At 41.5% G+C, this 26,987-nt stretch overlaps 1 non-coding gene across 1 annotated transcript; it reads left to right on the top strand.

The window, feature by feature from the left end:
* Positions 1–20,317: 20,317 nt before the first annotated feature.
* Trnaa-agc (transfer RNA alanine (anticodon AGC)) lies at positions 20,318–20,389 on the top strand. Its single transcript has one exon. It is a non-coding gene; the product is annotated as a tRNA-Ala (tRNA).
* Positions 20,390–26,987: the final 6,598 nt, after the last annotated feature.

Genomic DNA, 26,987 nt, shown 5'->3' with positions numbered 1-26,987 from the left:
AATAAAGGTATTGTGTCCATCTACAAAAGTAAATAAAAACAACTATAACAAAATTTTTTTAAAGTCACAGGGCAGCTATTATATTGGGTTTATAGGTCACTATATGAATATTATACTAATATTAAAGACCAAGGGCAGCTACTATGTTAGTTATAAATATCATAGTATGAATAGTATATTAATATTTAAGGCCACATGAAAGATAATATATTGCTTTTAGATGCTATATATGGATATCATATTATTATTAAAAGCCGCAAGAGGGGCTGTTGTTGTGACTCGGTAGTAGAACACTTGCCTATGTGAGGCTCTGGGTTTGAACCTCAGCATCACATAAAAAAACAAACAAATAAAATGAAGGCATTGGGTCCATCTATAACTAAAAAAAAAATTTTTAAAGCCACAAGATATATTATATCAGTTTTTAAGATGTTATTTAATGAATATCATATTAGTACTAAGAGCACTGGGCACATATATTAGTTTTAGATGTTATAATATAGATATACTATTAATACTAAGAGCCACAGGGTAGTTATTATATTAGTTTTAGATGCTATAATATGAATATTGTATTAATATTAAAGGCTACAGGGCAGTTATTATATTACTTTTAGGTTTACAGTATGGATATAATGTTAACATTAAATTCCACATTTCAGCTAATATATCAGTTTTAAATGCCATAATATGGATATCATATTAGTTATAAAGTTCACAAAGGAGGTATTATATCAGTTACAATTCCATAGTATGGATGACATATTAGTATTAAAAGGGCACAAGGCAGCTCTTATTTCAGTTTTAACACAAATATTACATGCACACTATGGCATACAAAACTGATATGATCACTGCCTTTTGGCCTTTAATATTAATATCCATGCAGTAGCCTATAAAACTAATATAAATGCTGCCCTGTGACCACATTATGATATTACATTAATATTAAAGGCAACATGACAGCTACTATATTAGTTTTAGTTGCTGTATTATGGATATTATAGTAGTATTATTACAGTGGTCCACTTTATACTTTGAATATAGCCCTTTCTGCTCTGCCACTATAAGGTCCTTGCTTAGCATCTGGATGGCCATCTTAAATGACAGCTGCCATTTTAAGGAAAAAGTTTCACTTTCCCACCCAAGGCCCTTTCTGAGAAAGGCTCATCACTCCCTCATACCAACCCAAACCTTAACCTTTAGTATTAGAATCCTCCGGGCTCTGAATCCTGTACCTGCCCTATAAAAATCCCAGAATTCAAGCCTGTTTTGCCTCTCTTTCCTACAGAGAGATGGCCATTATTTGTCAGCTCTGACAAACAAACTCTGGGGTATATCTCTGCCTGGTCTCCGTCTTTCATTTCTCGATTACCCATCTCTTGTTCCTTGCTTTCCCTTCATCTGCTGTAACTATCTTTTAATATAGTAGAATATTTTTATTGATTTTTTAAAAATAAATGACTAATATAGTAGAATATTGAAATTGAAAGCTGTTGTCTTTTTAAAAAATTTTTTGGTTTGGGTTGTAGATGGATACAATACCTGTTATCTTATTTATTTTATGTGTTAGGAAAGTATTCTACCACTGAGCCAAATCTACCACCTCCCCCACCAACTTATTTTTTAAAAGGACATATTTCTTGGGGCTGAGGTTGTGGCTCAATGGTAGAGCACTTTATATATATATCTTTATTTCTCTCTATGCTCCTCCCTAATCTCTCCCCTCCCTAATCTCAGGGGAAACAGGATTACCTTTCCCATTTAGGAAGATTTCTCTGTCCTTAAGTACACATCCACCTTAGGAATTAAGTCATACAGAATTTGGGGATGGTACAAGAAGATCTCAGAAATTACTATCTCTGAAATTAACAAGTAGATTACAATTCCAGACAGAGAACACATGCAATGTAGCTTTTGAATAATCTCTTTAAAAGGCCTCTGTTCCTGATGGGCAGAATCATAGACTTTGGGACAGGAGTCACCTGTGTTTCTCCTTTGCTATCAAAGCAATAAACCTTCTTTTTCCTTTTTCTCAAAACTGTGCACTCATTATAGAATTGACATTGAGGATAAGAACTGAGTTGTCGAAACAGTATTAAAGACCAGAGTGCAGGCTTATGTTAGTTTTGGATACTATAGTATTGATATCATAATACTATTAAAGGTTATATGGTAGCTTTTAAATTAATTCTAGATGCTATTTATGGATATTACATTAGCATAAAAAGTCAAAGGGCCACTATTATATTATTTCTAGGCAGTATTGTTTTAGTAAGCTTTTTTTTCCACTGTGTCTAAAAATTGTGACAAGAACAATTTTAGAGAATAAAAATTTTGATTTGGCACTCACAGTTTCCAAAGTCTCCATTCACAGAAAGTGGATTCATGTCTCTGGGCCTGAAGTGAGACAGAACACCATCACCTCACCCAAGGGTGTGGAGGAGGAGAGTGGGTCAGAACATGCCAAACAGGAAGGAGAGACCAGGGAAAAAATATATTCCCAAAGGAATGCCTCCAGTGCTCCTCCAACCACACTTTACCTACCTACAATTATTAGGTTTTCCTTATGGGTGAATTAACATGTTGATCAGTTTAAGGCTGTCACTATCCAATCATTTCACCTGCAAACTTTCTTGCATTTTCTCTCACATGAGTTTTCATATCTAAACCATAGTATTCTGACCCTGGCCCAGAAAAGCTCAGGTCCACCACTCACAATGCAAAATATTTTGAGTCCATTTCCAAGAAACAAAATATTCTCATTCTCTCCCTCCCTCCTCCCTCCTCCCTCCTCCCTCCTCCCTTCTCTCTCTCTCACTCCTCCCTCCTCCCTCCCTCCCTCCCTCATCCTCCTCCTCCTCCTCCTCCTCCTCCTCCTTCTTCTTCTTCCTCTCTCTCTCTCTCTCTCTCTCTCTCTCTCTCTCTCTCTCTCTCTCTCGCTCCCTCTCTCTCCTTTTATTACCAGGGGTCAAACCCAGGGCTTTGTGGATGCAAGGCAGATGCTTTGCCACTGAGCTACATCTCAGCCCAAGAGTCCATATATTCTTAACAACATACTCAAAAGGCCAAGTCCAAAGTCTCTTCTGAGATTCAAGGCAAATTCTCTGCAATGAGCTCCCATAAAAATCAAAAGCAAATTACATAAAAATCAACAAATAACAGCACAGGGTCTTTTAAAGAAGGAGTGGTGTCAAGGAGAGATAGATGAGGATGGTGGAAACATAAGGTTAAGAGAATAATTATATAAAATAAGCCCACTGTACTGACTCCCCACATGCTTTCTTTGCCGAAAAAGCAATCTGCATGCAATCCTGCCTAGCCTGGGGGGACCAGATATGTCACATTCCTGCTTCTTCCTGCCCTTAGGCACATATGTGGGGGGTCTGGGGTATATAAAAGAGCAAGACACACCCATCCCCACAGACATTCAACTCTGAGCTCCCTTCTCTTTGGAGAAGTCTATCTTCATTTCTTTCTTAAATAAAACTTGGTTTCTATGCTTACCTAAGCATTTCACGGGTGTTTAATCTTCAACATCAGGGAAACAAGGACCTGTTCTTGATCTCCAAGACTGGTATCAGTGGGACCAAACAAACACTAACACTCAGTTGGGCACACAAAACCTATAGTTCCACAACCAGCATCTGAGGCACATGGCATGGTGATGTTCTCTCCAAAAGGGCTTGTGCAGCTCTGCCCTATGGCTTTGCTGGTTGCAACCCACAAGACTCTCTCAGTTTATACATCTGTTTGATTCCCACAGCTTTCCTTGGCAGACTCTCCATGGTACTGGAATCTCTTAATCTTGGGGGTCTCCACTACAGTTCCAGCTGCCTTCTCACTTCATACATATACTCTCAGAGGCACCATGTGGTTGATGCCAAGTTCTTTTACATCTCAACCAGTAGGCAAGATTTCTATGACTATGGCTGTAGTATCCTCTGAGTGCCTGGCATGGTGAAACAACTTCCCAACCCTCTTGTTCAAGCAGGTGCACAAATGATCTCAAAGAATTTTTACTTTTATAACCTTGAGCCAGAGATAGGTGAGATCTTTTCAATTCCTAAGATGCCCACAAGCCATCTTTGATATTGTCTCTGGATAAAGTAATTTAACATCTCTGCAGTGTTGGTAATGTCCTGAACAATAACAACTTCCTTCATCCCAGTTTTACATTTTTCTGGGCAAACTGGAAATTGTTAAAATCTTTCTGCTCTGCTTTCTGATTTGATCCACAGTAAATTTGACTAAAGGTCACCAGCAATATCCATCTCACTACCTGAATGCTGTGTTGCCTTGAAATTTCTTTTGCCAGATTAATTAGTTCATCACCTTTTAATTCAAACTCATAGAATGTCTCAGGACACAGGCAAAATGTAGACAACTTCCTAGCAAGAGTGTAATATGAATGCCCTCTAGTCATATTTCAATACAGTCCTCTTCCTCTGAAACCTTACAACTCCATTCTTTGTTTTTTACAATCCTATTGGCATTTTAGACTTCTGAGAACCCACCAGAATCCCTCATTAAGCTCCACCTGCAACTTACTAAACCTTTCCCAGCTTTATCTCTAAATTTTTCAAACTTTCTCCCCCAACAAACCATCTCTAAAGACTACTGAATAGTATAGATTATTCATAGCAAAAACCCACTCACTGATTTAGTCAGCTTTTTCACCACTGTGACCAAAAGATCTGACAAGAAAAAATTTAAAAAGGAAAAGCTTATTTGCTGCTTGTGGTTTCAGAGGTCTCACTCCAAAGACACACAACTCAATTGCTCATTTAAAAAAAATTTTTAGTAATTAATGGACTTTATTTATTTATATGCAGTGCTGAGAATTGAGCCTAGTGCCTCACACATGCTAGGCAAGCACTCTACCACTGAGCTCTTGGTCCAAATTGAAGCAGAACATCATTGCCAAAACTGTAGAGAAGAAAAGCTGGCAAACAAGAAGGGGGGGGGGACAGAACGGGACATGAGCGCTCTTCTCCCCAGGGACAAAATATTAACCTCAAAGGAATGCCACCATTTACCCACCTTGTCCAGTTACCACCCAGTTAATCCCTATCAGTGGATAATTAGGTTAATGCTTTCATTAAGTTGGTGCACTGATATAGGTTAATGCTCTCAGGATCCAGTCATTACACATTTAAATTTTATCTCATTGACTCACATGAGTTTTTTAAAGGATAACTCATATCTAAACCATAATAGCTATGGATACCATAAAAACAAAAAGGACACAGGGCAGCTATTATATTAGCCTTAGGTGCTACACTATAGATATCATATTAGTATTAAAGATCACAGGGAGATACTATTTTGCTTTAGATATTATAGTATGTATATTATATTTGGATTAGAGACCACAGGGTAGCTATTATATTAATTTTTGATGTCATGTTATGAATATTATTTTAGTATTAGAGGCCATGATGTGGACATTATATTAATATGGAAGCTGTTATATTAGTGTTCAATGCTACTCTGTGGACACTATATTTGTCTGAGAGGCCACATATGGTCACAATAGCATCAAAGGCTACTATGGATAATACATTAGCATTAGAGGCTGCACACAGACAACATGTTAGCATTATCACTCCACCGTAACAGTATTATGACACTGCCATATCCATGAAGGTGGCACATACCCTCTGGTGGTCATTAGGACCCAGCACAGAGTGCTTCAATTCAGTGGTGTATGGGCACCCCATGACATTCCTGAGAAATGGATGAAATTCAGTACTGTATCTAGATTACTCAAGGCCATGATTTTGGAAATTCAAACTAAAATGAAACCTAGTATCCTTGTTTTTTAAGAAATGGTGATTGAACAAATTATTCAAACCTTATGAAGTGAAATTAATGTAGACACAAACAGAAACTCCTACAAAAATTAACTCATAATAGTCCACAACTAAAATGTGATAAAACTAAAAAAAAATCTGGAAAGAAATAAGAAAATCTATGTAATCTTAGATTTAGTAATGGTAGTGTATATTTATTTTGGGGGATTTTGAATGTAGGGCCTCACACATGCTGTACAAACTTTCTAATACTGAGCTACTTCGCCAGTCCTTGCAGATAAGTTTTAACTCACAATACCAAATACCAATTGACTGAAAAAAAATACCAATAACATGGACTTTATAAAGTTCAATTTTTTACGAAGTGCACTGTTGCATGCCAACAACCCCAATTACTGAAAAGGTTGAGGCAAGAAGATTGCAAACTTGAGCCCAGCCTAGGAAATTTTTTAAAGGATGGGATTAGCTCAGTGGTAGAGCACTTGCCTAGTTTATGTGAGCCCTGTGGTACAATCCCCAGCACCACACACGCACAACTCACATATGCACACATGCATACATACATACACACACACACACACACACACACACACACACACACACACACACTTTTTTCCTACTCTGTAAAAGATGGCACATAGTTATACAAAATGATGCTCAGCATCCCATATCATCAGGGAATCATAAATTAAAACAATAGTGAGGTAGTATGGCACAGCTATTAGAAACAGCAGTGCACCAACAGCTGCAGGATGTGAGATACCAGCAGTCTCAGGCATTACTAGGAGAACATGTGGCATGGCCATTTTGGAAGATGATGTGCCAGTTCTTCCCAAAGCAAAAAAGTCCAATCTATAACCCAACAGTGTCCCTATAAATCATCTTCTTTTAGACAAATTCTTTGAAAAAGTATGTCAAAACAAAACTAGCATATAATTATGAATAGCAGCTCTATGATGCTGATCAGATCACAAATAAGAATGTCCTCCCAGGGCTGGGGATGTGGCTCAAGCGGTAGCGTGCTCACCTGGCATACATGCGGCCCGGGTTCAATCCTCAGCACCACATACAAAGATGTTGTGTCCGCCGAAAACTAAAAAATACATATTAAAATTCAAAAAAAAAAAGAATGTCCTCCCATACCTGAATGCATAACAAACACAGAATATAAAGGAATGAACTACCACCCTACACAGAGAAATAGATAAATTCTACCTGGTACACTAAGTGAAATAAGCCAGGCTGAAGAGGCTACATGCTGTATGGTTTACCTTTTATGAAATTCTAGAAAAGACAAAATTACAGAGGAAGAGTTGTGCAGGATGAGGCCCAGGTGCCTCCCAGCACAGTAGTCTCCATCTACATGGAGTTATGGTGCACCACCCTTCCTGTGGTTTTTCTCATGACCATCCTCCATCCTGAAGCTTCCCTAGAGCCCACCAAAAGTCCTTATTAAAGCACAAGCCCCTCCTAGGCCTGCAGGAGATTCTGCAGGATTTAGGAGCTCTGTGCAAATAACCAAGGTAAAAGAATCAATATTAGGACAAAAAAAATGCTCCTAACACCTCTGTCACTCAGCAAATATAAAGATTTTAGGAGTGCTGCACCAGGAACTGGGTGCAGAGGCTGAATGTGTATTTCTTATTATGTCACAGTCCATAATCTGGAGCAATAATGAATTCCTTGCTCATAATGGAACAATGAATAAATTATATGGCAGAAACTGGGAGCTAGATTTCCCAATGATGGGGTGAGAAGTTATGATAAACAAGAAATGAAGGCAGAGGGATCTATGTCATAATGGGTCAGAATCCATTGACTGCAGATCAGTATAAACTCACATTTTGCTTAATACATTCACAGATGGTTCCACATAAACATAGTTATAACTAGGGGGTATGAAAAGATTAGAATACACATAAACTTCTTTGCATTGTCAGTTGTGTGGATCAAGATGCAAGATGAAATATTTTTATACACTTGTTTAAAGACCTTTATTTTATTTGTTTATTTTTATGTGGTGCTGAGGATCGAACCCAGTGCCTCACACATGGCAGATGAGTACACTGCCACTGAGCCACAACCCCAGCCCCTGCCAGATGAAAGATTTTAATATCACTGTCCAATCAAAGGAGCCATGACTCTTTGAAGAAATGGCTGATACTAAGAGTAACACAGTAAATATATAAGTCAGGGTAATTTAAATATCAGAAAGAAAAAACTTTGGGACAAAACCAGAAAATATGTTAAAGGACAACAGGAGATAATGGAATGATCTCCAATGGAAAGAATTCCCAATGGTTAAAGTAGGGATGAATTGAGCTGCAAAGTAGTATTTAAAAATGGGGGGAGAACAAAAAACAGCTTAATCAAACTATCCAGATGACTGATATATATAAATGACTGAATACACAAACAAATGAGGTTGAGTAGAAACCTCTTGTGCAGAAGAATTCCATATAATTGAAAGAGACACAGTCATCAAGGAGGTAAAGTTAACTCTCTGATCCCTAAGCATGGGCTCTGCATTACAACTTCCTCCAGAAGAACAGACAATGTGGACATGCAAAAAAAGTAACTTCACTGTAAGAAACCTGAAAGGCCCTTCCTCAAGCAGGTGAGCACAATCAATACTACCATTTCACCTTGAGGGCATGAGATGATAGAGCTGCTTTTCATCTCAGTGACCAGCTTCCCCCAGTCCAATAGCCCCAGGCTAAATATGAGAAACACAAGGAAACCTGAAAGGCACTGCCTCAGCCAGGTGAGCACAGTCAATATTAATATGACAATAAAAACAAGAGATGACAGAGCAGCTCTTCACCTCTGTGACCTGCCTCCCCCAGACCCACAGCCCCAGTTTAAATATGAAAAAAGGAAAATTCAAAAAAAAATTATAAAAATACCTGACAAGTCGTCCTCAATGCTCTCAAGGTCATCAGAACAAGGAAGTTCATAGAAACTGTCACCCCAAGAGAAGTCTATGGAGACATGATGACTGGATGTCATGTTGGCTCCTAGATGGGATCCTAGAACAGGAAGACACAGAACTGAGAATCCAAAGGATATGTAACTTCAGTTAATGTTAACATACCATTATTTTTTCTTCATCACAAATGGTCTAAGATGTTAACACTTTAGAGACAGCTCACCTAAGTCATAACACGGGAAGAAACCAGATTGAGGCTACCTGGGAAATCTCTGCACTTTCTTTTCAATCTCTGTATAAAGATAAAACTAAGCCTGGCATGGTGGCACATGCCTGTAATCTCAGCATCTTGGGGGGCTGAGGCAGGAGGATTTCGAGTTCAAAGCCAGCCTCAGCAACTTAGTGAGGCCTTAAGTAACTCTGTGAGGGGCTGGGGATGTGGCTCAAGTGGTAGCGCGCCATGCCTGGCATGCGTGCGGCCCGGGTTCGATCCTCAGCACCACATACCAACAAAGATGTTGTGTCCGCCGAGAACTAAAATAAATATTAACTAAAAATAAATATTAAAAAAAAAAAAAGTAACTCTGTGAAAACCTGCCTCTAAATAAAATATAAAAAAGGGCTGGGGATGTGGCTCAATGATTAAGTGCCCCTGGATTCAATCCCCAGTACCTCCACACCAAAAAAAAAAAAAAAAAAAAAACAAAAAAAAAAAAACATTAAACTACTCTAAAGTAAAACCTTAGGACATGGTTATATTTTCTCAAACACTTACTTGTTTAATTATTCATACAGTTAATTACTGGTAACTGACATTCTTAGCTAGTTCTGTATTTTATTATGAACATTCATAACACAAAAATCAAATAGTTCAAACTAATATAAAATTCAAAGTATGTGCTTCTTTTACATATTTCATGTTGAAGTAATAACATAAGTAAACTCCTTCTATTTTTATGCTGTCACTAGGTTCTAGGTTTGCCTTCTTAAAACTTGATCAATAGAAGAGAAAAAATGACATTTTAGAGATTCTATTTCAACTCCTGGTTTAACTTTCCTGAAAGAGTGACTTTATATAAAAAAAAGTCCTAATGCAAATTGACTCACTATGTCTGAATCATTTATCCCAAAGAATCCTTGTCTCTATTTTATTTCTATGCATACCTTTTCAGCAGCAATATAACCAAATATTTGTGACTGGGACAAATAGTCAAAGAAATAGTCATCTCCTCCAAGAACTCTGCAGGAATTGGTAATCCAAGAAAAGCAGAGGTGTCAGCTTGGTCCAGAAATTATATTAGATGCTGCTGTGTTGTGAGAAAACACTTACCTTTTAGAAATCACAAGGAGCTATGGATGCCCACACTCTTGTATGAGTCTAACTCTAGTTGAACTTCTAAGTAATTTTATTGTCACTAGCTCATCATGAAGCTAATGACAACTAAAGGATCTATGGAGCTGGGGATGTAGAAAGATTCCCTAGCATGCAGGAGTCCCTAGGACCAACCCTCAGAACCACAAAAAAATGAATTTGTCTTATTTTTGTAATCAAATAGAAAATGAATAATCACTCCTCTTAAGGAAACATGTTGGACCTAAAACACTTGAGATTCTCAGAATCAAAATACTCTATACACGGCTAGAGTTGTGGCGCAAAGGCAGAGCATTTGCCTGGAATGTGTTAGGCCCTGGGTTCAATCCTCAGCACCACATATAAATAAACAAAATAAATAAATAGAATAAAAAGATCCATTGACAACTAAAAAAATATTTTAAAAATTCTGTAGAAAATTGAAAGAATATTAATTAAAAATTGAACAGCAAAAACCTATTACACAGAACCAAAGGCCATAGGGAATTACATAGCAAAATAACTCTAAAATAAGAAAAATAAATGAATCAATTAGCATACAAAAGCTTGGACTGATACTTAGAGTTCTCCCACTGGATGGGATCCTGGGATCATCAGGGCTCAAGGCTGGCTGTCATCTGCCCTTTAACAAATTCTAATTTTATTTCAAATGTTCATGATCTATAGAGAATAAAAGAGAGAGAGAGGTGACTTTTCTAAATTTATTTTATGGTATGTCAAATTTTGATACTAGTCAAGATAATTCATCCAATGCAGGATGTCAGTGTTTATACAAAATATGTTATTTGTGCACCATTACAAATATACTGCCAATTAGCACAGCAGCCAGGGAGCTGCTCATCCTAGACTAGCAGGGGCAGAGTCTGGAGGAGGGGGACAGAAGGTCAGGAGGAGGGGGGGCCTGGAAGACAAGTGGGGTCTGGAGAAAAGTCAAGGTCTTAAAGAGGAGGAAGGTTGGGCTGGGGTTATGGCTCAGTGGTAGAGCAGTTGCCTAGCATGTGTGAGGCACTGGGTTCAAACCTAAGCACCACATAAAAATAAATAAACAAAATAAAGGCATTGTGTCCATGTGCAACAGAAAAAAATTTTTTTAAAGAGGAGGGGTGAGGTCTGCAGGAGGGGCAGGACAGGAAGAAGGGAAAGATCTGGAGGAGAGATAGGGTCTGAAGGAGGGGGAGAATAAGTCACAAGGGGGCAGGGCTTCACAGAGGGGTGGGACCTGAGGAAGGGACAGGCCCTGGAACATGAGTAGGACCTAGAGGATAGGCAGGGTAGTAAGGAGGGGGAAGGGTGGTTCAGGAGGACAAGCCAGGCCATAGAATATAGGTGGGGTCTAGAGGAGAGGCAGGGTCTGGAGGGGAAGGCCTTAGCAAGAGGGTCCTGGAGGGGTGGCTTCTTGCTAATTAAACTCTCCACCAAAAGAAAAACCTGTGGCTGTGGTAGCTCAGTGGTAGAGCACTTGCCTAGCATGTGTGAGGCACTGGTTTTGATCCTCACCACCACATAAAATAAATAAAATAAATATATAGTGCCCTTCTACAACTAAAAAAATTGGAAAAAAAAACTAAGCAGAGATTGAAGAAAAAGAAAAATGTGGTTCATGAGTTCAGTTCCACAAAAAACATGAGGGGACTGAGGTCCCCTTCCCTTAGGCTGTACATTCCTACCTCCCTACACATTTCTCCTTCCTCCCTGCCAGGTTCCCTAGAAACCACCCTGAGTCACTATGTTAAGATGATGAGGGTCACAGCCTAAGGAAGGGTCACTGCTGCACAGGGAGCCAGGATGAAATTGTGAAGGACACAGTGGGGCTGACAGCCAAGGATGCCCTCAGCTCTCAGGTCCAGGACAGGGTTTGCTCCACATGCTTCCCACCATCCACTCACCGGCTGCCAGAGCTGCCAGAAGATTCTGAGCCACCTCTCTGAGGCTGCTCTGAGGAAAAGGGAATCACAGGTGTCCCTCGAGACATGACCCATGAGGGTCCCCATGCTACGCATCTCCTCAGGCTGCTCTGAGCAGAAAACCCCAGGCTTCTCTAAAAATATAACCCATGAGGGTCCCCAAGCCAGGCATCTCCCCCAGGCTACTCAGAGGAGAAGGAAACCCCAGGCATCAAAGAGACATAAACCATGAGGGTCCACACACCAGGCATCTCCCTCAGGCCACTCTGAGGAGAAGAAAACCCAGGGCCTACATAGAGTTGCAACCCACAAGGCTCCCCACATCTGGCGTCTCCCTCAGGCCAATGTTAGGAGAAGGGAGCCCCAGGCATCCCTAAGACATGACTCACAAAAGTCCCTAAGCCCAGAGTCCGCGCTGAGGCTGCTCTGAGGAGAAGGGAGCTCCGTGAGCCCCTGGAGGCATGACCCACAAGAGTCCCCAACCTGGGTCTCTCTCAATCTGCTCTGAGAAGGGAGCTCTGTCCCTCCATGTGGAGTGACCCAATACTCCCAGGAATAGGGCTCTCCCGGGTTGGTCCTGAGGGGGAAGCAGGATCCTCAATTTCTAAAAGGCGGCATTAAAGATGGCGGTGAGGCCCCACCCCTGATTGACCACGCCCCCTTTGGCCAAGCACAGCAACCCTGGCAACAGCCCCAGGCAGCTCTGAGGAGAAGGAAACCCAGGGCTACTAAGAGACGTGACCCACGAGGCTCCCCAGGTCTGGCATATCCCTCAGGCTGCAGTAAGGATGAGGCTGCCCCACAGTGTCCCTACAATGTGACCCACAAGGGTCCCCAAACCAGACATCTCCCTCAGGCTGCTCTGAGGAGAATGGAACCCCAGGCATCCCTAGAGACACAACTCACAAAAGTCCCTAAGCCAAGAGTCCACGGAGACTGCTCTGAGGAGAAGGGAGTTCCGTGAGTCCCTGGAGGCATGACCCATGAGAGTCCCCAATCTGGGTGTCTCTCTCAACCTGCTCTGAGAAGGGAGCTCTGCTCCTCCCTGTGGAGTGACCCAACACTCCGAGGACTGGCGCTCTCCTAGGTTAGTCCTGAGGGGGAAGCCAGCTCTCCTCACTCTCAGGGACGCAGCATTAAAGATGGCGGCAAGGCCCTGCCCCTTATTGACCACGCCCCTTTGGCCATGCGCTGTGCAGGAGCTCCTCCCAGCTCAGAGGCGGGGCCTCTCCTGGCTCCCTGGTGAATGTCAGCACCTTCTTCCACCCCCAGCAGTTAATGAATAAAATATGTTTCCAATGCTCTAACTAGGTCTGCTGTGGCACCTGAGGAGTGGAATCTCAGAAGAGGAGAAATGGAGTCCAGGAGACCCACTCCCTGCACTCCACCAGGCCAAGTGCTGCAGCAGCCTGAGACAGGCAGGCAGAGGCACAGAGGGAGGCAGCTACAGGGAGTCTAGACCCTCAGCCCAAGGACAGAGGCCAGAAACAGACCACCTCAGAGTCTTCTGGGACATGTAGTCTTTGAGACAGAGTGATTTAGCCAGGGACTGCTCCAATTCAGAATCAGGTGTTCTAAGAAAATCTGTTAATTCCCACCCCAGGGTGATCACTGTAGGAGTGTAGAAGAACCTGAGCTCAGAACAAATTCCCAGTAGCCTATGAGAGCATTCTAGATCATTAAGTATGTCCTGCCTGTCCAGCACTCACCATGGATGCCTCTGGGAGCTGCAGGCTACACAGATTCGGGTTCTCAGGGTTTCTGGACAGTGTAGTCTGGTGCTCTGCTCACACAGTCTTTGCCCTTCAGGACCATGGAAGCTGTGTGCCAAGTGCTGGCCCAACACCCTGGAGAACCCTGGCAGTGGACTCTGGTGTTCTACCCATGCAGCCCTCACCCCAGAAGCTTATGGGTTGAAAGTAGCACATTCACCCTCATACCCCCAGGATTCTGGGTAGTGCAGTCTTGTATTCCACATTGCAGCCCAGCTGCAGAGGTCTCTGTGAGCTGCAGGCTACTCAGGCACCCCTAGTGATTCTGAACAGTGTAGCCTGGAATTCTGCCCACTCAGCCCTCACTCCAGAAGTCTATGGGGGCTTCAAGTAGCACATTCAACCTCATACCCCCACCCAGAATTCTGGGTACTGTAATCCAGTCTTGTACAATGCAGCCCCCACTGCAGAGGTCTCCAGAAATTGCAGGCTACACAGTCACTCAGGCATCCCTAGGGTTCTAGACAGTGTATTCTGGTGTTCTGCCCATGCAGCATCACTACAGTGGATTCTGGGAGCTGCAAGCCCCCAAGGATCATGGGTATTATAGCCTGGTGCTATGTTCAACTGTACAGTGACTACTTAGAGCTCAGAGCCTCCAGGAATTCTGAGTATTATAGTCAGTTCTACTCAGTCAGCTCTGACTGCAGAGGTCACTGAGAGCTGTGGGCCATTGATTATTCTGGGTTGTGCAATCCATCCTACTTAAGTGGACTTCACCCCCATCATGGCTCTGGGATCTGTGTAGAATAAGCCTACCTAGACACCCCTGAGGAGTCTGTGTAGTGCAATACAAAGTTTGCCCCGGCAGTATTCAAAAGGAAGGCGTCTGGGAGTTGCAGGCCCCCAGGGATTCTGGGTAGTATAGTCTTGCCCTCTACCTCCATAGCCCTCATTGTGGAACCCTCTGAGAGTTCTAGGCCACATGGACATGAGGCACCTCCAAGAATTCTAGGTAGTATAGTTCAGCTCCCTACCCTGAAGCCCTCACTATTGCAGATCCTGGGAACTGCAATTCCCCCTGAGGATTCTGGATAAGGTAATCCAGTGTTTTGCCTACATGCCCCTCCTGCAAGGGCTATGAGAACTGAAGGCCACATGCTTGCCTTGGTACTGAAGACATCACTGTGGAAGCCTCCTGGAATTGCAGGCAGCACACTCACCACTATGTCCCCAGGAATTGTAGGTAGTGTAGTCTGACCTGCATAATGCACAGCTCTCACTTGGGAGGCCTCTGGGAGTTGCAGGCTGCATACTCACCTGAGCAACACACCCCACCAAGGATTATGGATACTGTAGTTAAGCTCTCAGTCCAAGAGTCCTCACAACAGAGAATCCTGAGAGCTACTGGCACCGAGATTTGTGGGTAATTTAGTCCTGTGTTTTTCCTACTCACTGCAGAAAATTCTGAAACAAAATTTCCCCCTTAGGATTGTGGCTAATGCAGTTCAGTGGTTTGCCCACTCACCACAGAGGATTCTGGAAGCTGCAGTCCCTGAGGGTTCTGGATAATGCAGTCTAGTGTTTGGCCTGCACATTCCTGCTGAGGATCACAGGAGCTGAAGACCCCATGCTTTCCCTGGGACCCTGGAGATTCTAGGAAGTTAGCTCTACCAACAAAACCATCACCACCAAATCCTCTGGGACTTACAGGGTTACAGGGTATGTAGGCATCCCCAGAGATTCTGAGCATTGAAGTCTGGTATTCTGCCCTTAAAATTCTCACCCCAGAGGCTCCTGGGCAGAGCAGGCACCCAAAAGTATTTGGCAGCATAGTTTGATTTTTTGTCAGTACAGCCCTCTCTGCAGAGGTCTCTGCAAGTTGCATGTCCCCAAGAATTATGGGTAGCACAGTCTGTCATTTGACCCATGCTGCCTTCACTGCAGAAGGCTCTGGTAACTGCAATGAGGAATCTACAGTTATCCAGGATTCTGGGTAATGCAATCCATCATAATTTTTGCATCTCTCACCCTAGAGGCTCCTCAGAGCTTCTTGCTGCTTTTTCATGAGCCCTTACCCTCAGGTCCCAATGAGACTCCAGGCACTGGGCCCTCCCTGCACCATCTTGAGGGGGCATTTGTGTCCTCAGACACTCCAGCCACACAAAATACATTGACATACCATGATAATGAGCAGCCAAAGCCTCAGTAAGAAATACTGTTGTAAAATAAGTTCTGCTAAAATATTACCTGAGAAAGTAAAGAACATGGCAGAACTTACTTCTCAGCATATCAGGCAGTACACAAGAAGCTCCTTCCTCATGTTTTCCTCACATGGACTTCAGTCATCCTGAATCCACAGTGGAGTCTCCATGGGTAGGTGTCAGGGAGAAGGAAGCTTTGGTCCTCACCATAGACATATCCACCAGGCATCCCCAGTCCATGGTATCTTTCTAGGTGTGTTCCCAGGATTAAAAAAAAAAAAAACATTCTGGTCTACACCTTAGATAAAGCCCCTAGGAGTCCCTAGATGTGGCGTCTCTTATATGGGTCCCCAGGAGAAGGAAGTTTGATTAGGGCACAAAACACAGCCACCAAAAGCAGTTGATCAGAGAAGGTTGTTCTGAGTGTCCCTGCTGGCCACTGTGGGCAGTGCAGGATGCTGGGTGCTGGGTGTTCACTGTTCAGAGCGACACCCCCTTGTGCTAGGCACAGTGAAGCTTTGAAATTCATAGTTCTGACTATTCCAGGTCATGATTTTTTAAATCAAAAAGAAATAGAGCCCAGCATCCTATGTCTTGAACAGAATGGATGGAGATAGCAAGCAGCAAAGTACATGGCCCATAGACAAAATTTCATTGATTTCCTATATTTCAGCCATCATGTAAGGGAAACAGTGAAATTTATAAACTGGAATAAGAAATATTTTAAAGCAATAATATTTAAAATGGAGACCCCAAATTTGAAGTACTTACATGTAAGTAATAAAGTATAATCATATTTCAGAAAATCTTGAAATGTTTATAAAGAAATCAAATAAAATATAAATAAATACAGAGATAGTCTTTGTTAAGGTCTCAATATAAATTAAGATGAAACTACCTCAAACCTGATCTGAAGATTCAGTGCATTCCAAAAATTACCAACACGCTCTTTTTAAACCTAGACTAGACATCACTGACTTCAAAAGGACACACACTTCAAGAAGCCACACATATGGATGCCAGAACCTATCAAAATACTCTCTAGATTTGCATTTAAAATGGGAAACTGTAAAACTCTAGAAGATGTGCATGACCACATGTTTCATGATGAGGTTCTAAATACAACCCACCCCCAAAATCCATGAAAGCTATGGATGTGGCTCAGTGGTTAAGCACCCTGGGTTCAATCCCTGCTATCAAACAAACAAACAATAACAACAAGAAATCCATGAAAGAAAAACCTGATAATGTGGAATGCATCAAATTCCTCTGTAAAAAAAATCATATTCAGGAAATAAAAAGACAAATCAAAGACTGGGGGAATCTTTGGAAAGTATACGTCTAAAACAAACTTGTGTAAAAAATATAGTAAGACTCAACAATAAGACAATATAATGGGGGGCCGGGGATGTGGCTCAAGCGGTAGCGCGCTCGCCTGGCATGCGTGCGGCCCGGGTTCGATCCTCAGCACCCATATAAACAAAGATGTTGTGTCCGCCAAAAACTAAAAAAAAAAAATATTAAAAAATTTAAAAAAAAGACAACATAATGGGTAAAGATATGAACAGACAACTCACAAGAAAGATACAAGATGGTAAAGAAGCATAGAAATGATTCTTAGTATCACCTGTCATGAGGAAAGCACAAACTAAGACCCCAAGTGCACTGCACACCTACCGAGCTGCTAAGGTCTTTAGTAAGTGTAGTATCAACCATGAGGATGATGAACAGCCACAGGCACTCTTGTGCATTGTTGGAAGAGCACACAACAGTTCAACACTATCAAAAAACTGACCATTTTCCCCAAAGTTAGACATGGTCTCACCACATGGTCCTAAAAATATAGACAACTGCCTCAAAAATGTATATCGAGATAACACCACTCCATTACATATAGTAGTTCTATTCACAATGTCCTAATACCTTAAGCAATCAGGATGTGCTTCAATGTGTAATAAAATAGCATAACTGCTATGAATCTATGCCATGGAGGCCCTGGTGTCTCTGAGTTCCCCCAGGTCTCTACTCTGGACTGCCTTTACCTTTGCACACCTCACAGAGGGAAAAGTGAATTCTGAATAGAAACACCTGTATATGCAGCTGATAAACTCAGGCTCAATATGCAGTTGCTGCCTATGGAAAGAGATTAAAAAGTTCTGGATGTGGGTGGTAAAGTTAGAAAAATGCAAGCACAACAACCCAGGCCTACATCTTTGTTCATAGGAGCTTCCTAGGGAACAACAGACAAACATGGAGGCAACTCCAGGATCCCCAAAGAACCACATCTATGAGAGAACCTGGAGGTGGCTGTCATTAGGGCCCCTGTGTCTCACCTCTGATTAGCTTAGAGGACATTATGCTACAGCTTCATACCTCCATCCCAACTTTTAATTTCATCTCTTTCCACAGGTTGCAAATGTATCCTGAGCTTGGATTCTGTTGACTGATTAATTTGTTTAATGTTAAGACAATGCCCGGTACTGCCCAGAAGCACTGTCACTATAGAAATCTAGTTTCCTGGATCAGCACATGGAACCCAGCAAACTTGGGTGTTGTGATCATATATCCTCAATACAATATACTGCTAAAACAATTTTCTGAAAATCATAAGCCATGAAAATAGGTTTCTTATTTTCAATTTTAAAGTTACTTTTATAGTTACTCAAAATTTTAACAAGAAACAAAGGAAAAAAAACAAGAAAAAGAAGATTGGGTGCCTAGCTTTCCTGAGTGTCAGGCACACTGTCCCAGTGCCTGGAGATGCAGGTCCCTAGGCTAATCTCAGAAATGTGCACAAGGACATGACTTCTGTCCTTCCTCAATAAAGTACCAGGAGTTTAAGTCCCATCAAGGACAACTCTGGCTTTGTAGTTTAGGACGGGCTCTGAGGTGCTCTCAGCCACCAAGAGTCCCTCCAGCTAATTACAGCCCTGACCTCTAAGACGCAGGCTCTGGAGCAGCGCAGACCCCCCTGCGTTAAGGATGCGACCATTGCCTGCGAGGTCAGAGGGAGCTGTGGCTCTCCACCTGACCTTCACCTTAGGATCTTGGCGCCTAGTCAGAGTTCCCAAGGTGGCTGTGAACGGCGAGTTCCAGGGCGCCCCTCTCCCCTGCACCGCTATATCCGCAGCGCCATATAGCAAGGGCAGGAGCCTCCGCCCCTCCCCCCCCTCCGTGGTTCCGCGGTCCCCCAGCACGCCCCCATCCCGCCTGCCACACCCGCCCTCTTGCTCTCCGAGGCCACCGCAAATCGGGAGCCTGCTGTCCGCTGTGATTGCCTGCGGTGAGCGCAGGCAATCACAGCGGACAGCAGACCCACAGTAGAGTCCAGGTGAGCTAATGGTGTGCACAAGAGAACCAGCGGAAGAGAGAAGGAAGCAGTGCAGGCGGCGCCCGCACAGGGCTGCCTGCCATTGCGCTTGAGCTCGGTCTAGCCCCCTGAGCCTCAAGGGCGGGGTCTCTTTCCAGTCGCACAGCTGGAGCTGGGGTTCCCGGGTGAGCGACCCCAGGCCTCTGTTGCTCACCCAAGTGGACTCCCACGAAAGCTAAAGCCAAGGCTGCCCGGTGTCCTTGCAGCGGGAGGTTCCATAGAAAGGAATGGACTTTAGTGAATCGGTAGACTATGGAGTCTCCTTTGGGTGGTGCTGCTTGCTGCAGACGGTGCCCTCCTGTGAGCCCAAGCAGAGACACACTAGAAACCACTCACCACGGAGCTTAAGCAAAGTCCAACCCATTGACTGTTGAGCATGAGTTAAGGCTCCAGTGTAACAGTATGGCATCTCAGTGTCACAGGAACTTAATAACCTGTGTTTGCCAAGTACAAGTCCTCCCTAGTAACTTATTACCATGTGGTATTTTATAGAAGTTGACTGTGCTACTATTCTCGTTGTTAAAACAGAGAAATGAGTTTTAAAATTATTTAGAAGTGAGATAATTATGGAGGTCTGTGTTCTGTGTTAGTAATGATATGATACTTGGTTTCACATATCATCCCTTAAAGGCCTCCAGAGCAGCCTCCTGTTTTGTTTGATAATTTTAGCAGGCCCCCTGTCTTGCAGAGTGACGCGAGTGTGGTGAATTTTCTAACACTCATCCTTGAACCTCTCCATGCCAAAGAGCACTTACCTGGTCCTTTAGCCCTGTGCAGTCACAGCCACACCTTCCACCTGAACATCTTTAGCAACCTCTTCAGCTTCAAGAGCTCAACCCTGAACTATTACTTTCTTAATTCCTCATTATGACAAATTTTTTACTCTCACCCTCCATGGGAAAATTATATGTTTTTTCTTTTTTGCCACAAAATTTTACCAGCATTCTACTAAAGTAACTTGAAAATTTAAATCATATCTTTCTCCATTTAAAAACATGTGATGAAGGGCTGGGGTTGTGGCTCAATGGTAGAGTGCTTGCCTAGCATGCATGAGGCACTGAGTTCGATCCTCAGCACCCCCTAAAAATAAAGTAAAGATGTTGTGTCCACCTAAAACTGAAAAAATAATAATAATAAAATGTAAAAAATAAATAAATAAGTAAAAACATGTGGTGAGCCAGTGCTGTAGGGCATACATATAATCCCAGCTACTTGGGAAGCTGAGGCAGGAGGAGTCCTGGAAAGTTCAAGGCCAACCTGGGCAACCTAGCCATCCCTTGTGTCTCAAAATAACAATAAAATAAAGGGCAAGGAGAGATAGAGATCTTGACTAGTGGCAGAGCACTTGCCAAACATGCAAGAGCCCCTAGTTTCAATCCCCAGTACTGCAAAAATAATAATATAAAAACAACATAGTGGAATGGGGTTGTAGCTCTGTGGTAGATCACTTGCTTTGCATGCATGAGGAACTGAGTTTGAGTCTCAGCAGCACATAAAAATAAGTAAATAAATAAAGATATTGTGTCCATCTACAACTAAAAAATGAAAATAAAAAACAACATAGTGACACCTTTTCCAATTCATAAAGCCTCTATTGATGTCAGTATAACTTACAGACATTTGGTGACTCAGTGGCCACCATAGGTGGTGAAGCCAGATTTCAAGATAGGTAGTCAGTGTAGTTAGGTAAATCGGGTCTAATATCGAGTAAAATCCAAAATGGAGGCCATGTTGGGAATGAAGTCCGGGAAAAGCAGAACAACTCATGGAATGTTAATGTCCCCAAGGCCCAGAGCCCATCCCAAAGAAGTGTTAATGAAACAGCTACCAGCAAACTTGAAGATGCTGACTCAAAAGTCCTTTCTTACTCCTTTGGCCCACTTGTGCCCCACCCTTGACAGAACAAAGGACAGGAATGTGACAGGAATGCAGGAAAGCTAAAGAAGACCTTAGCTATAAATAGGGGGGACAACCACCCCTCCACTATTCCATCTCTTGGGTTCCCTTCTTCCTCTGGGAGAAGTCTTTTTTGTTGTCCTTTAATAAAGCCTCTACTTTCCACTCTGATCTTGCCTAGGCGTGCTTCTCTGGTGTTATACTTACATTGGGGAAGCAAGGACTCTTCACAGGTAAACAGTGGTAACAGTGGGAGATCAATATGACAACAATAGTTCCAAGGTCATCATCCGCTCATACACCTTGTATCTCTGACAAACTCAAAACATAACCATCAAAAGTATAATCCAGAAGCCCCTATGGAACAAGAGGCTCTTTCAGAGGGTCCACAAAATGAAAACTTTTCATGGTATAATACATTATTTGCCTTTTTATTATCATCATTTCATATTTGTATAGCAGAATTTGGCCAGAGACTACCAGACTTACATTAACCCAAGAAACTGAATGCAGAAGCAAATTTCAAGAATCTGGCATTTAATCAGGCTAGACTTTAAAATATTTGCAAAACAGTAAAACAATACTGCTCTTCTCACTTTTTTGATTATTATTTATAACAATTTTATGTTTACTTGTAATGCATTTATTACTGTGTGGGTATGTGTATATGTGTGTGTGTGTGTGTGTGTTTGAGGTACTGAGGTGTGAGCCCAGGGATGTGGGCCACTGAGCTACATCCCCAGGCTTTTGTTTTATTTTGAAACAAGGTCTGGATAAGTGTCCTAGGCTATCCTCAAACTTTTGATCCACTTGCCTCAACTTCTCAAGTCCCTAAGATTTATGAGTGTGTGCACCTCATTTTCTTCTGCCACCAGGTCTGGCCTCAATACAAACTCCCTGATGGAAAAACCTGGCCACCAGAGGGAAGTATCAATTTTAATACTATTTTACAACTTGATAAATTTTGCAAAAAAAAAAAAGAAAAATGGTGTGAGGTGCCATATGTTCAGGTTTTCTTTGCTCTAAAGGAAAATCCTAAATTATGCCAACAGTGTAAAGTAGACTTAGCCATGGTATCTGCCATAAAACCTAATTACCCAACTGGAGCACAGGCAGTTCCCAGAAATGATCCTGAGTGGGACCCAAATGATGAGCAAGACGCTTGGAAAATTAGATATTTTCAGGTATTCATCCTTGAAGCCCTTAGGAGAATCAAACAAAGGCCCATTAACTATTCTAATATTTCAGAAATTATTCAGGGCCCCCAGGAAAGCCCTGCTCTTTTCATGGAGAAACTCAAAGAGGCAATGAGAAAACATACCACCGTGGATCCTGAATCCACAGAGGGCCAACTACTTTTAAAGGACAAATTTATCACTCAGTCAGCCCCAGACATCCGGAGGAAGTTACAAAAATTGGCATATGGCCCTGATCAATCTCTAGATAACATCCTCCAAATTGCTACTTTGGTTTTCTACAATAGAGATATAGAGGAAAAAAAGGAGAAAGAGCTTAGAGACAGAAAGAAAACTGAAACGCTGGTACTTGCTCGCAGAGGAGTAAGCTCCCAGGGTGCAGGAGGACGAAATGCTCCTCAATCCACAAGAGGGACTTGTTTCCAATGTGGAGAGGAAGGACATTTCAAACGGGATTGCCCAAAGGCCAAGCGTCCACCTCCACGGCCCTGCCCTAAATGTCAAGGCAATCACTGGAAGAATGACTGTCCCCAGGGACGTAAGTCCTTGAAGTCAGATCCCTCTACACATGCCTGACGATGGGGCCCAAGCTCAACCTTGGCTCCTGTGACTCCTATCACCGCATGTGAGCCCCGGGTATGCTTCTTCGTAGGGAGCCAAAAGGTCAACTTCCTTTTAGATACTGGCGCCAGTTATTCTGTGCTCACCTCTTATCCTGGACCTCTTTCCTCTAATACTTTAACCATACAAGGGGTGTCTGGACGGCCTTTTACCAGAAGGCTTACTCCCCCACTGAGTTGTGAGTGGGATGGGGTGATGTTTTCTCATGCATTTCTGATAGTCCCAGAATGTCCTAGCCCCTTATTGGGAAGAGACATACTTTCAAAACTTCAAACATCAGTTACAATGAATTTAAGACCAAGAGGACCATTATGTCTGCCTTTATTAGAATGTGATATAAACCCTGAAGTGTGGGCTACTGAAGACAAAATTGAACGGGCAAAAAGTGCAGTTCCTATCAAAATAGTTTTAAAGGACCCTTCTGTCTTTCCACATCAGAGACAATATCCCTTATGCCCAGAGGCAAAAAAGGGTTTATTGAAGATCATTCAGAACCTCAAAAGACAGAAACTTTTAGTGCCCTGCAATAGCCCATCACCAAAAAGTGATACTTAGCTATGATATCTTGGACTCACTGAGGAAAAAGAATCAGAAAATTTGGGCTGATCAAAGTACATACTCCCTTCCCCCTTCAAGACCTAAGGCAGATAAAAACTGACTCTACTGGAAGGTTAAGAGATATGCAGATTGCCTAGGATTGGATCTATCCAAAGGAGCTAATCTTGCAAGTGAAAGGGAAACTGAGGAATTCCCAGCAGCTGCCAGAGCCTTTTTCGCTTTGGGGAAATTTCCTCATTCTTTCTCTACACTGTAAGGATTACTCCACCCAAATGCAGTAAAGTCAGTCACACTGAGACCCTTGATTTTACACTTATAGTTGCCCCTATGTGAAAACATCTGATCCACTCATGGGGAAATCTAAGGTGCCACTGATAATTAAATGGAAGTTTAAGTCATAATTAAATGAAAGTTCAAAACCTAGAGAGGTATTTTCTTATCTGGTCTATTTTAAAGGTTATTATAGATTGTTTCTTGGGGATAATCTAGGCTAAATGTGTGTCTAAAAGATATTTCATCTGGTATCTAAATGAGTTTAAAGCATTGCATAATCTTGCAGTTAAAAGTTAGAGTTAAGTAACTGTTTAGTTTGTGACATCAGATAATTCATGCCAGAGAACTTAAATACTTAGGATAAAAAATTAAAAGAACTCTACTTCAAGTTGGCAAGTAACTCCCAATTATTCAGTTTTATTCTTTTTTTTTCATCAATTTTTGAACTGGGTAGCCTAAGGAGATTTCACTAGGTATACAGTGCATTGATTTGGACAAGGATAGTAAATTATGATTTGGTATCTGTTTCTCTCAGTGTGTAAGATTTAGGAAAAAAGTGTTGAATTAAAACGTTGGTCTGGCTTATTGAAATGACATTAATTAGCAACAGTCTTGGAAATTTTCAAAGCTTAATTTTAGATATACATGGTAGTGTGTGGATTTTTCCAGGCGATTTAAGGTAACTTAATACTACTTTAGGAACTTCAGAAAGAAAGTAGCTTAATGATCCTGAAGGAACTTCTTCTGATGGTGGCTTTTATATTATCAAGAAGGATCCTATTTTCAGTTTTGTGTGAGCAAGTTTTTCTAGCATAGGAAGATAAATTGTGACTTATGGTTAAAGTGCCTCAGGCATGTGGTTTCTGGTCAGAATTCCAGTTTCCCCAGGTCCTTCCAGACCTCAGCCAGGACTTAAGTTGGTATGCAAACAGAAGCAGCTTAGAGCTCAGGCCCAAGTAAAAAAAGGGGTAAAAGTGTCTTTTTTACCTAAACTCAAACTAAACCAAATCAAGAAGTAAATTGTATGGCATTTACTAATTACTGGCCGGTCAATTTTTTAGGACTTTTGCCTTTTCTTAGATTCTATGTTTTTTTTTGAGCTCATGATTTTGTTCCTACAGACAAGTTAATGTTTTTCTGACAAGTTCTATTTTTGATCAACTGAAGTTTTTTTTAAACATTGCAATGAGATTTCACCTGAGAAATCTACAAGGCCTTCACCATTGTGTTATGTGTTACACTTGTGTTACGTGTTGTATGTCGATATGTCTGTATGTGTATGTCCATATATCATGCAGTGATTGACAGACAAATGACAGATGAGGAGTGCTCATGAAAAATTAAAAATGGATCCAAATATCTTTGATTCACATGATTCAAATGGCTCAATTTAAATTTAGTACATAGATAAAAAAGGAGGCCTTAAATTAAGCTTATAAGTTTTTCTAGGTGTTCAAAAAGGCCCTAATAAAATGTTGATGTCTATGAAGTAATCTGCTTAGATTCAAAGGTTTACAGGTATTGTTTCAAAATGTGAACAGAAGGAGATTAACAGATAAAAAGAGAAACTAGAAGGTTCTAGGTATGGATTTAATAGAGGGAAAGTGTTTCTGGATAAGAGTCTATATGATTAAGTAATTAAGAGGGTTTAAGTAAGTGATACAAAGAAGGTCTACGCAAGTTGTAAGTTTTTGAGCAAGTAATCTTAAAGAAATTAAACAGCTGGTTAAACAAGTGCTGTTGTTTTAGAGAATTATGCTATGTTATTTCTTTAAAAGCTAAACTTGGTTAATATAAAAACATCAATGTAATTGGTGCCATTGATGTGTTCATATCTTCCAGGTATACAAGTCTGTAAGGTAGAAGCTTTAGAAAGAACATTATATCAAACTGGTGTTCTAAAATTGTATGGTAATTTTAGGCTTAAAAGAAAAACATGTTGGAAGTTTACCTTTGTGTTCTATAACTGTACTTGTTATCAATAAGTTATGTAAAGTTCCATGTTACTTTTTACACTGAGGTAGAATTTAAATGTATTTTAAGTTAGTGAGAGCCTAATCTATGTAAAGGTTTTATTGCAAAACAAAAGTACTTTGCTACTTTTCTACAAAAGGTTAAAAGCTTTCAGCCTTTCTTTAATTCTTGTTTTAAATGTGATATTATGTTGTGTTTGCTCAAGTTCACAACAATTTATGTAGGCTTTGTAAAATGATGTCCAAAAAGCAAAGATCAGCTCCAGAACTATAGCATTTAAGACTTATGAAGGGCCCCGCCTTACTTGAGATAAGGCTCTATGTCCCATTTCATGTGAAAGTGACTATGAAAGAAGTAGGCCAGATTTCAGTGCATTTAAGGTTGTGTCCAAAAGTTGTTTTTTGTCACGATTGCCAAAACCTCAAACAGGGGATTATAATGTATAACTCCACCAAAATTCAAGGTAGCTATTACATAAACTAAATATGTTTTTATCCTAGTTAGTTTTGTTTTGTAGTTTGCTTTTAGATGGTCTAAGGATTGCCTGTTAATGTTTTAAAGAGGTACTGCTTTAAGAACTCACACCCTGGGTTAACTTAAGATAAGGAGTTATCACCTACAGGATAGGGAGATAGGTACTAAAGCCCAGTACTTAGTATAAGGCTGCTGAAACTTATTTGCTGGATGTTTAAGATTAAGTTTTAAAATTAAAGTTAAATTAAAGGGCCAAGAAAACCAATATTTGGCTCTTGCCCTCTGAGTCAGTCTGAATCAGGGATAGGGTACTTCTCCAAAGAGCTCTGCAACTCTAGGACACATAACCTCCTGATCAGGGAGATTAATGAGACCAGTGGAGGACAGAAAGCCAATCAGTGCATTTGCTGTAAAGAGGAGGGTCATCAAAGAAGGGAGACATCCCTGATGCTTCTGAGGGAAGCCACATGGTCAAGCAAGGCCTGGACCCATCCTAGCGCAAATGGCACTAGCAGAACTGAGAAGCTGCTGTGAAGTTCCCGAGGACTCCCAGGAGAGATTCAGCTGACTATTAAATAGGTAGTAACAGAAGTCAGTTTGACTTACTTCATCTTAAACACTTAGCAAAAACAGTTGAAGAGCCAAAACACAGCTATTCCTGGACATTTTAAATGATAATAATAGTTAA

The sequence above is a fragment of the Urocitellus parryii genome, chromosome 14 (genome assembly GCF_045843805.1).
Source record: "Urocitellus parryii isolate mUroPar1 chromosome 14, mUroPar1.hap1, whole genome shotgun sequence".
In the NCBI taxonomy this organism is placed as follows: domain Eukaryota; kingdom Metazoa; phylum Chordata; class Mammalia; order Rodentia; family Sciuridae; genus Urocitellus; species Urocitellus parryii.
The sequence above is the reverse complement of the archived record's forward strand: the minus strand, read 5'-3'. Positions and strand labels throughout refer to the sequence as shown.